Genomic DNA, 11,029 nt, shown 5'->3' with positions numbered 1-11,029 from the left:
AGACCCTGGGAGCTAGCTCACCCCTTCCACCATGTGAGGTTATAACGAAAAGAAGGTCATCCATAAACCAGGAAGTGGACCTCACCAGATATGGAATCAGCCAGTGCTTGATCTTCAACTTTCTAGCCTCTGGAACATGAGAAATAAATTTTTGTGGCTTATAAGCTATTTGACTTCTGGCATTTTTCTTATAGCAGCCCAAATGAACTAAGACATAATTCCAATGTCTAGAAAGTGTCCAGCACATAGTAAGTACTCTACAAGTATTTATTGTATAGAAAAGGGTGATCTCTGGTCAGGAGTAGAAGCCAGTACTCTACGGGATCATTGACAAAGAGCTACAATGGGCTTTGTCCTCCATGTTAATGCCTGTTTCATTTGTCACACCAAGGAGGACCAACAAATGCCTATATCGTTTGTCCATTTATTTGAGCTTCATGAAATTCCTTTGCATTATTTTCTTTCAGTTGTGTCTTGCTTTGTCACTACATATATGTGTTTTACTTTATTGGCCTTTTAGTCCTTCACACTTGCTTCAAGAGCTGCCCAGAATTGTAGATGAATATCATGGAGGCCTGGGGAGTTACATGTCCTCCCCACGTCCCCCAGAAACAGTGATAAGCCAAGATAGGTGGTATAGGCAGGGAAGGAACATTAGTCATCATGTAGCCCCAAGAGAGAAACCATTTGCACGGGTACCCTTAGAGCATCCGATTTGTTTAGAAACATCTTGGCCCACTAATATCAAGGTGATTTAGCATGACTTCCTTGGCTTTTCTGAGTCCTTACTAAAAAAATTATGCTATTTGGGGAAAGCTAATTGCTACTGGAATCCCTTAAACTGTTTGCCTATCATGCTCATTTTAGGGCGTGGGTTTTTAATGATAGGTTTTATGAATAAGCTTATCCAGCGAAAGAGGGATGGGATGCAGGACAAATCAGTTCTAAATGGGTGTGGAAAAGGTCTTAATTCATTATACAAGAAAAAGAAACTTTAACAATCATTTTGGAGAGGCAGCATACCATAGAGAGTGATGAGTCTGGAGCCATACAGCCTGAGTTCAAATCCCAGTCTTGCCACTCACTAGCTCAGAAGAGTTACTCAAAAGTTCTTTGTCTCAGCTTCCCCATCCATCCTTATCAGTAAATAGAAGGCAATAATAGTGGAGCTTGTCTTTTATAAAGGATTCAGTATGAGGCACCTGGGTGCCTCACTCAGTTGAACATCCAACTCTTGATTTTGGCTCAGGTCATGATCCCAGGGTCATGGGATCAAGCCCCACATCAGGCTCCATGGAGTCTGCTTAAGATTCTCCCTCCTCCCCCCCCACCCCCCGCCCCACATGCGCAAATGCACTCTCTCTCAAATTAAAATTAAAAAAATTTTTTAAAGAAGAATTCAGTATAGCACCCAATACTTACACGTTCTCAAAATATGGAGGACATTGTTTCATTGTTTTTTCTTTCCAGGTCTCTTCAGGTAAAACTTTGCTTACGTTTGTCACTCATTTCTAGAATAAAACATATCCAGATCCATGGTGCAGGACCCACTCACCATGTCCAAAATTGTCTTTCTACTTTGACCAAGGGTAGAGGGATGAAGAAAGCTCTAGGGAGAAAATGATGCTGGAATGCCATATATGGTGTTCACTCTAGGGGCAGATTTGTAGAAGTTAAATTTACAGTTTAAGGGGCGCCTGGGTGGCTCAGTCGGTTGGGCGGCCGACTTCGGCTCAGGTCACGATCTTGCGGTAGGTGAGTTCAAGCCCCGCGTCGGGCTCTGTGCTGACAGCTCAGAGCCTGGAGCCTGTTTTGGATTCTGTGTCTCCCTCTCTCTGACCCTCCCCCGTTCATGCTCTGTCTCTCCCTGTGTCAAAAATAAATAAAAACGTTAAAAAAAATTTTTTTAAAATTTAGTTTAAGAACACCCCATTTTAAGCTATTTGAGGATAGTCTTAAGAACCTGGATTGAGTTTAGTGTTTATCATTATTACTTTAGGTTTTGGGGGGGTCTACATCTAAAGAACATAAACATGGGGTCTCACAGTACAGGTGAGTAATTCAATTAAACAAATATTTGTGGAACTCCTCTTAAATACAAGGCAGTGTCACATACAAAATTCTGAGGGACATGAAGACAACTAAAAAGCAGTTCTCACTCTTGGGTTTAAACAATAGAGTCTGTTGAAGATAATTGAATGCATCTAATGGCATTTCTATCTAAAAATAGGCGAGGAAGGAATCATTTATAAAAGATTATCACATTGTCATGAATTCCTTCCAAACGCCTCTTATCTACTTTGCCTCTAACGTCATAACATTATCCTAAACATCCATCTCTGAAGTTCACTTCGCTACAAATATCCTCTGGTGAACCGAGAAATAAATTATATGATCAGAGATTATTCTGGGTGTCATCAAAAAGGAATGAAGGGTTATTTTCTGAGGCAAAAAATAAAGTGACAGTTCCACAAAATAGAATGTGTTCTCTTCCCAGTTCATAAAGATATAGAGCTATAAAAGGCAAAGCAATTTCATGTTAGTTTTCTGATGAATACCCAATACAATTTTATTTCAAGTTTACTTCATGAAATCCTTACAGGTGTGTATTGTCAATCTTCATTTTGGGGTTTTACTGTAGACTTTAATTAGTTACTTAAATCCAAACATATTAGTATATAAAACTAGGGGGAATGCCTTTAAATGAAAAAGTTTTATTGCCGATATTATAATTCTTTCATGTTCTTGGTACAGAAGTTTGAACATCATTAGCATTACACAATGCTGAGTTCTAGATACATTCCATGAGAGGTGGTTAGCCAGTAGTCTGGAAACTTGGGAGTTTCACGTACAAATTCTACTTTGGCAGTAACTCACTAGCAATGTTGCACAAATCTTTCAATCTTGTGTTTGCCCTTGTATTAAGTGAAGGTACCCATGTTCTCTTGGTTCACAGAGTTGAGTCCTTGCACACTGTAGAGAATAAATAAAGACACATGAAAGTCCTTTAGGAAGTGTTAAAAAAATACAAATAGTAGTAATAAGTCACTATACCTAGTACAACTCAAGTCATACTAATACAGCATATATAAATCTCATGCTACATTGAACAAAATATATCCACAATATGATTCTGCCTATCACAGTGGCACCCAAAGAAAGCTTTGTTGACACATATTATATGACTCATATTATACCACATGTTTAACTTCCTTTAATAAGCAAATCCATTCATTCAACATATGTAATTGTAGGTCTGAAAGCATAGCAGTGGACAAGATAGACAAGGTCCCTGCCCTACTGTAGTTTACATCCTTGTGGACAATTCCCTGTGGATTTGTCTTCCTCAAGCTTTAATGTGCATATGAATCATCTGGGAATTTGATTTAAATGCAGACTCTGATTCATTAGGTCTGGGGTTAGAGCTGGGGGCCTGTTGGTCCAGAACACCACTTTGGGTAACAAGGAACTAGGTACCCAGTGTGTTCAACTCTCAAGCAACAGGACATCTTAAGACAAGAAACCTTAAGGACTGACCATGATATTGAGAATTTCAGGCAGCTAGTGACAAAAGAGGATGAGGAGGTGCATACGAGCAAATGGACTTTTTGTAACCTATCAATAAAGAGGCTGCTCAGAAGAACCCAGGAAGGATAAGACCCAAGAGCCATGCTCAGCCCCAAGTTCTCTGGAAGGAATCTTGACCCACAGGAAGCCAGCTCTGATCAAGAGTACTGATTACATATAGCAAAGATTTTCACTGCTGGCTGCACATTAGCATCTCCAGACCAATCTTTGGTATGGCTAGGACCCAGGCATCAGTACTTCTGAAAGCTCCCCAAGTGATTCTGATGTGCAAGCAGAAATGAAAACCATTATTTAACAGGTATGGATCTTCAGGAACAGTTCTAATTTCAGGAGTTTTTATTATTTTCTTTAAAGGTGAATTATTAAATTGTAACTGTAATTTATTTTTATAGATTGTTACAAATCTTTAAATATATATACATTTAAAAATCAGGAAAACATCCTTTTTCATAGCATTTATCCTACTTTTTAGCTTGGAAAATATGACAACTAATGGGAGAATAATATGTACAGTATAAATGGCAAACAGTGTCATTAGCATATAAAGACTTTAAAACCTTAAAAAAAGGCAATCACCACAATAGGGAAATGGGCAAAAGAAATGAAAAGGTTGGGGCACCTGGGTGGCTCTATCAGTTCAGTGTCCACCTCTTGGTTTCAGTTCAGGTCATGATGTCATGTCTATAGGACAGAGCTCTGAGTTGGGCTCTGTGCTTGGTGTGGACCCTGCTTGGGATTCTCTCTCTCTGCCCCTCTCCCTGACCCTCCCATGCTTGTGTTCTCTCCCTCTCTCTCTCTCTGACAAAAGAAAGAAGGAAGGAAGGAAGGAAGGAATGAAAGAAAGAGAAAAGAAAGAAATGAAATGAAAAGGCAATTCAAAAAAGATAAAAATGCATGTGATCAATAAACAGCTTTTAATTTTTTTCCCAATGTTTATTTATTCTTGAGAGACAGAGACAGAGTGTGAGCAGGGGAGAGGCAGAAAGACAGGGAGATGCAGAATCCAAAGCAGGCTCCAGATGCTGAGCTATCAGAACAGAGCTCAACATGGGGCTCAAACTCACAAACCATGAGATCATGACCTGAGCCAAAGTTGGACACTTAATCAACTGAACGACCCAGGAGCCCCAACAGCTTTTAAAGGTTTAACCTCAGCATTAATAAAATGGATACCAATTAAAATAATGACATTTATGATTAAAAAAATAGGGGTACTCAGGCAGTTGAGCATTTGATCCTTGATTTCAGCTTAGGTCATGATACCAGGATTGTGGGATTGAGCCCTGTGTCAGGCTCCGTGCTGAGCATGGAGCCTGCTTGAGATTCTCTCTCTCCCTCTGCCCCTCTCTCTGCTCACTCCCACTCTCGCTTTCTCTCTCAAGTAAAATTAAAAAAAATAATAATGACACTTATGAAAGAGAGCAAACAAAAAATTTTGGAGGAAACAAACTATGGAAGGAGATGAAAACTAACAAGGAAATAAAAGGTATTATTAGTATCTTTGGAGAAGGAAGAGAAGACATTATATTCTTAGGACAAAAATAAGCTAAGTCACAGACTTCAAGCTGTATTACAAAGTATACAAGTATACTTGTATACTTGTATACAAGTATACTTGTATACTTTGTATACAAGTATACAAAGTATACAAGACAGTATGGAACTGGCACAATAACAGACACTTAGATCAGTGGAACAGAATACAGAACGCAGAAATGGACCCACAAATGTATGGTCAACTAATCTGTGACAAAGCAGAAAAGAAAATCCAATGGAATAAAGATAGTCTCTTCAGCAAGTGGTGCTGGGAAAACTGGACAGCCACATGCAGAAAAATGAGCCTGGACCACTTTCTTACACCATACACAAAAATAAACTCAAAATGGATAAAAGACCGAAATCTAAGACAAGAAGCCATCAAAATCTTTGAGGAGAAAGCAGGAAAAAACCTCTTTGATCTTGGCCGCAGCAACATCTTACTCAACACGTCTCCAGAGGCAAGGGAAACAAAAGCAAAAACGAACTATTGGGATCTCATCAAAATAAAAAGCTTCTGCACAGGGAAGGAAACAATCAGCAAAACTAAAAAGCAACTGACAGAATAGGAGAAGATATTTGCAAATGACATATCAGATACAGGGTTAGTATTCAAAATCTATAAAGAACTTATCAAACTCAACACCCCAAACACAAAAAATCCAGGGAAGAAATGGGCAAAAGACATGAATAGACACTTCTCCAAAGAAGATATCCAGATGGCCAATCAACATATGAAAAAATGCTCAACATCAGTCATCATCAGGGAAATACAAATCAAAACTACAATGAGATACTACCTCACACCTGTCAGAATGGCTAACATTAACAACTCAGGCAACAACAGATGTTGGCAAGGATACAGACAAACAGGATCTCTTTTGCATTGCTGGTGGGAATGCAAGCTGGTACAGCCACTCTGGAATACAGTATGGAGGTTCCTCAAAAAACTAAAAATAGAACTACACTACGACCCAACAATTGCACTGCTAGGTATTTATCCAAGGGATACATATGCTGTTTTGAAGGGGCACATGCACCCCCATGTTTATAGCAGCACTATTGACAATAGCCAAAGTATGGAAAGAGCCCAAATGTCTATCGATGGATGAATGGATAAAGAAGATGTGGTATGTATATACAATGGAGCATTACTTGGCAATCAAAAAGAATGAAATCTTGCCATTTGCAACTACGTGGATGGAACTAGAGGGTATTATGCTAAGTGAAATTACTCAGTCATAAAAAGACAAATATCATATGACTTCACTCACATGAGGACTTTAGGAGACAAAACAGATGAACATAAGGGAAGGAAAGCGAAAATAATATAAAAACAGGGAGGGGGACAAAAACATAAGAGACTCTTAAATATGGAGAACAAACAGAGGGTTACTGGAGGGGTTTGAAGGGATAATGGGCTAAATGGGTAAGGGGCATTAAGGAATCTACTCCTGAAATCATTGTTGCACTATATACTAACTAACTTGGATATAAATTTTAAAAAAATAATAAAAAAAAAGAAAAGACTCCTGTGTATATGCTATAATTCTAAGTACCCATGAAAGCTTTTGTCTGAACACCTTAACATCTATTTTTTGAAATAAATTCATTTCTCTCACGAAAGAAAGAAAGAAGAAGGAAAGAAAGAAAGAAAGAAAGAAAGAAGGAAAGAAGCTAAGTCATTAAATGTGTTGTCTTATTCACTGGGCCCCTTGCTGTCAAAGACTTCACCCAGAATATGAATGGCTCACTGCCAAAAGGCCACAATGCTCTCAAGTGGTCCATGCAGAGACCATATGGAGAGGCCCTGGGACTACAGGTAAAGAGAGAGATGCTTGGCCAGCCCCCAGCTGCTCCATTTCCCTGCTCTTCCAGTTCCAGCCATCATCTGATTGCAACCACATGAAAACCCTGAGCTAGAACCTGGTAGTTGGGTCCTTCCCAAATCCCTCATACACAGAAACTATGAGAGATAATGAAATAATTATTGATGTCTTGGGGTGATTTTTAAGTCAGTAATAGATACCAGAAGAAGATTTGGTACCTGGAAGTTGAATGCTGCCATAACAAAACCCTAAAACAAGTGGCATTTGCCATTGGCATTGGTGGCCAGAACCAGAAGGGTGTTGAGTAGACCATTAGCAGAAGTCGAAAAGTAAGGACCAAGACAGAACTACCACACTAAGTACTTGCCAAATACCCAACCCACAGTAATAATGAGATTTAATAAAATGACTATTATTGTTTTAAGCCAATAAGTGTTGGGATGTTGGGGCACCTGGGTAGCTGAGTCGGTTAATCGTCTGACTCTTGATTTCTGCTCAAGTCATTGTCTCACAGTTTGTGGAATTAAGCCCCACATTGGGCTCTGTGCTGACAGCGCAGAGCCTGCTTGGCATTCTCTCTCTCCCTCTCTCTCTACCCCTCTCATGTTCATTCTCTCTCTCTCTCTCTCAAAAATAAATAAACATTAAAATTTTTTTAATGTTTATTTATTTTTGAGAGAGACAGAGACAGAATGCGAGTGGGTTAGGGGCAGAGAGAGAGGGAGACACAGAATCCAAAGCAGGCTCCAGGCTCTGAGCTGTCAGCACAGAGCCTAACACAGGGCTTGAACTCATGAGCTGTGAGATCATGACCTGAGCCGAGTCGGACGCTCAACCAACTGAGCCACCCAGGTGCCCCAATAAATAAACATTTAAAAAACAATAATTCTCCCTTAAAAAAAAGTGTTGGGATGTTTTGTTACACAGCACTAGGTAACCAGGACACCTCATATCTGGTACGAAAATTCTGGATTGGTTACTATTCAATAGGAGAAACAGAACCACCATGAGTTATACATAGGGATTAGATGTTATACAATTGTGGGAGCTGCTTATGGCTGCGGCATCTGCTTCTGCTTCTGGTATTGGGCTTAAAATTGGCAAACCAATCCCAAATGGTTGTTTGTGAGATTTCCCAAGAGGTGGATGGGATTTGAACTGTAGAGGTTTGAAGAAGATGTTCCCGTGGAAAGCCCAGACTTGAACCATTAGCAAAGTGAGGAAATGGAACTCTATGGAGGGCTTAATTCCCAGAGCCTTTTTCTTTAGACTGTAAGTCAAATTTCCCCACAGTTTTAAATTCTTTCCAGCATACGTTTTAACTCCTTTGATTTCCCCCACTCATTATTTTCCTATGGGTGCTGTGATGAAGTACCATAAACTGGGGGGTTTTGAACAATAGAAATTTATTCTCTCATCAGTCTGGAGGCTAGGACTCTGAAATCAAGTTATTGACCATACCAACAGCTCTAAAGATTCTGGTGGAGAATCCTTCCTTGTCCTTCCCTCACTTCTGGTAGTTGCTGGCAATCTTTGGAATTCCTTGGATGGCATCCAATCTCTGCCTCCACTGTCACATGGCCCTCTTCTGGGAGTACGTGTGTGCCCTTTCCTCTTATAAGGACACAGCGATTGGATTTGGGGCTCATGCTGACTGTGACCTCGTCTTAACTAATTATTTCTACAAAGACTCTATTTCCAAGCAAGATTCCACTGTGAGGTACTTGGTAGATATTAATTCAGGGGACACTATTCAACCCAGGACACTCATTAATAAAATTTTCAGTGCAGTGTGATGATGTTACGGGGGGAAGTAAAATAGAGAACCAAAAAGGGAAGTGAGAGATGCACTGCTCTCCTAACCCGTATCTCATCTGGTGTCAGGTGGGACAGCAGTCCATGAGTCCTCTGGGCCACAACCAAATGCGAAGTGAGTAGGGTGCTGAGGACTGGTGAGGGGCAGCAGCCGAGGTTAGGCGATGCCTCCGGAGAGGGCTTGAGACAATCCACTTTCCTTCCCCCCAAGCTGAGGCTTTAACCGTAAGCATAAAACAAGTTGCTAGAAGGGAAGTTGTGGGCCCTTCTTATTTCTCCATCTATAGTCAAAAGTCACTGAAGCATAACAAATAATGAGGAGTTTCAAACAATTGAGACTGGCTACCCGTAGAAGCTTTTGTGTGCTCTGTGGGTCGGGGCTGCTGGTGAGTAACGGTAACTGAGAAGGTGTTCTCCTTCTCAGGGAAAGTGTATCAGATGTTTAGTTATAAATGGCCAGAAAGTGTATTTAACAAGACAGGGGTATTGATCAGGAAATAATTGTTTGCTAGAAAAGGGGCAGTCTTTTCCATGGGCAATTAAGATGGTGTCACTTGATCCCTAGTCCAGGGAGAATCACTCTTCCAGCACAGTGTCATTAACCTGGCGTCATGGCAACAGGCTGGTCGTGGGTTCTCCCTCTGGAGCTTTCTTTTATTAATGTGTCTGCTGTTCACAAGTTCCAGCTTGTCCTTGCATTGTGTTGCTCCAAACACAAGTGACAAGGTGGAAAGAAAACGAAGTAGACTTTATTATTCAGCACATGCCTTCAAGAAAATAAAAAACAAATAGACCAACTGTGGGCTAGCCACATTGAAAGGTAATCTCCTTTCTCTATGCAGGTCTGTATATCCTTGTAGTTCGTGGACCAGTAACATCAGCATCATCTGGCAGTTGTTAGAAATGCAAAATCTCTGACCCCACCCCAGAATCAGAATCTGATCTTTGATAAGATCCCCAGGAGATTCACATTCACGTTAAAGTTTAAGAAGCATTGCCAAGTATAAATTTTCCTTTAAATAATAACATCACCAGCAGCTGCCTACCGAGGGTTTCTCTTCTGAGGCACCACTCCTTTTCAGTAGCCTTGGTGGCCTGATAAGATTTTTTTTTAAGTGGAAAATTGTCACTGTGTTCTGCAATAAGAGGAAGCCTTGGCAATTTAGGCTCAGTTTATCATACAAATAAGTTTCCAAGCTGTGCCAGGTATTGGGTCCCCAGGATTTTCTTGTGCCCTGTCTAGTTTTCGGAGACATGTTCCTCGGACTCTGGCTCACCCAGTCAGCTCAGAGACTCCATCAGTGAATCAGGCACCATGGTCTGCAGCACCGAATGGAGGAGGCTTTTGTTCTAGAAATACTGCCTGCAAACTGCCAAAGAAAAGCTCAAAAGCAAGTTTTACGTCCTTCAGCCAGGACAGAGTGTGATACTGTTGCTTCTTATTCATCACAGTGCTGGATTTCTTATCTAACCTTAGCCCAAGGATCATTATGAAAATGTTTTGATAGGCAAAACACCCAGTTTGAAGGACTTGCCTTCATTCCTAGCAGACATATGAAATACCAAAGACCAGCTCTTAAAATTAAAATGAAATGAAAAATGAGGGAAAGGACCCTGAGCTTTCCATTAAAACCAAATAATGAAAGCAAACCCTTCAATTATCTAGATATTTGTTTCCCAGACTTTGTACTTTTTTAATTTGGGGGAAGAGAGGACGGAACAGGATGGATTGTAAAGAGGAGAAGAGATGGGGCATAAAACCTGTAGTATAAAAGAATGATAATTAGGAATAGGATGAGTCACTGTGGCCACGGATTAACCTTGACAAAGCCATGTGAATTGTTTCCCGTTATGGATGGGCAGCTGTATAACCTTGGGTAAGTGACTGAACCTCTTTCTGCCTCAGTTTCTTAACTGGTAAAATGGGGATAATCGTACTACTTCCTCTTTGGACTGTTGTAAGATTAAATGAGATACTATGTGAACATAAACCATTTCACAGGGGTTAGTATGTAATAAACACTGAGTACATGTGAGATTTATTGCTGCATAGAAATGAAGTAAATTCTGAGACTAAAAGAATGTATTAGAGCAAAGATCTGAGTATCATGTAGATTAAAATCTACCTACATAAAGAAGTGAAATGAGGAAATGAGGTGCTTTACACAATGACTAGGGGAATGAGCAGATGAATCAGGCTTGGGAGAGTTAGTCTGTGCAGGTTGCTACAACAAAAAGGCCATAAATTGGGTGGCTTATAA

At 40.2% G+C, this 11,029-nt stretch overlaps 1 protein-coding gene across 1 annotated transcript in view; it reads right to left on the bottom strand.

Moving 5' to 3' along the window:
- Nucleotides 1–2,551: 2,551 nt before the first annotated feature.
- CRHBP (corticotropin releasing hormone binding protein) overlaps nucleotides 2,552–11,029 on the bottom strand; it is a 31,406-nt gene continuing 22,928 nt past the window's right edge. Inside the window, exon 8 of the mRNA XM_049649680.1 lies at nucleotides 2,552–2,973. The gene's annotated coding sequence lies outside the window, so the exon portion shown is untranslated. The remainder of the gene's footprint in view (nucleotides 2,974–11,029) is intronic.

This window comes from Panthera uncia (assembly GCF_023721935.1).
Source record: "Panthera uncia isolate 11264 chromosome A1 unlocalized genomic scaffold, Puncia_PCG_1.0 HiC_scaffold_17, whole genome shotgun sequence".
Classification (NCBI taxonomy): Eukaryota; Metazoa; Chordata; class Mammalia; order Carnivora; family Felidae; genus Panthera; species Panthera uncia.
This window is presented reverse-complemented; position numbering and strand designations above follow the sequence as displayed.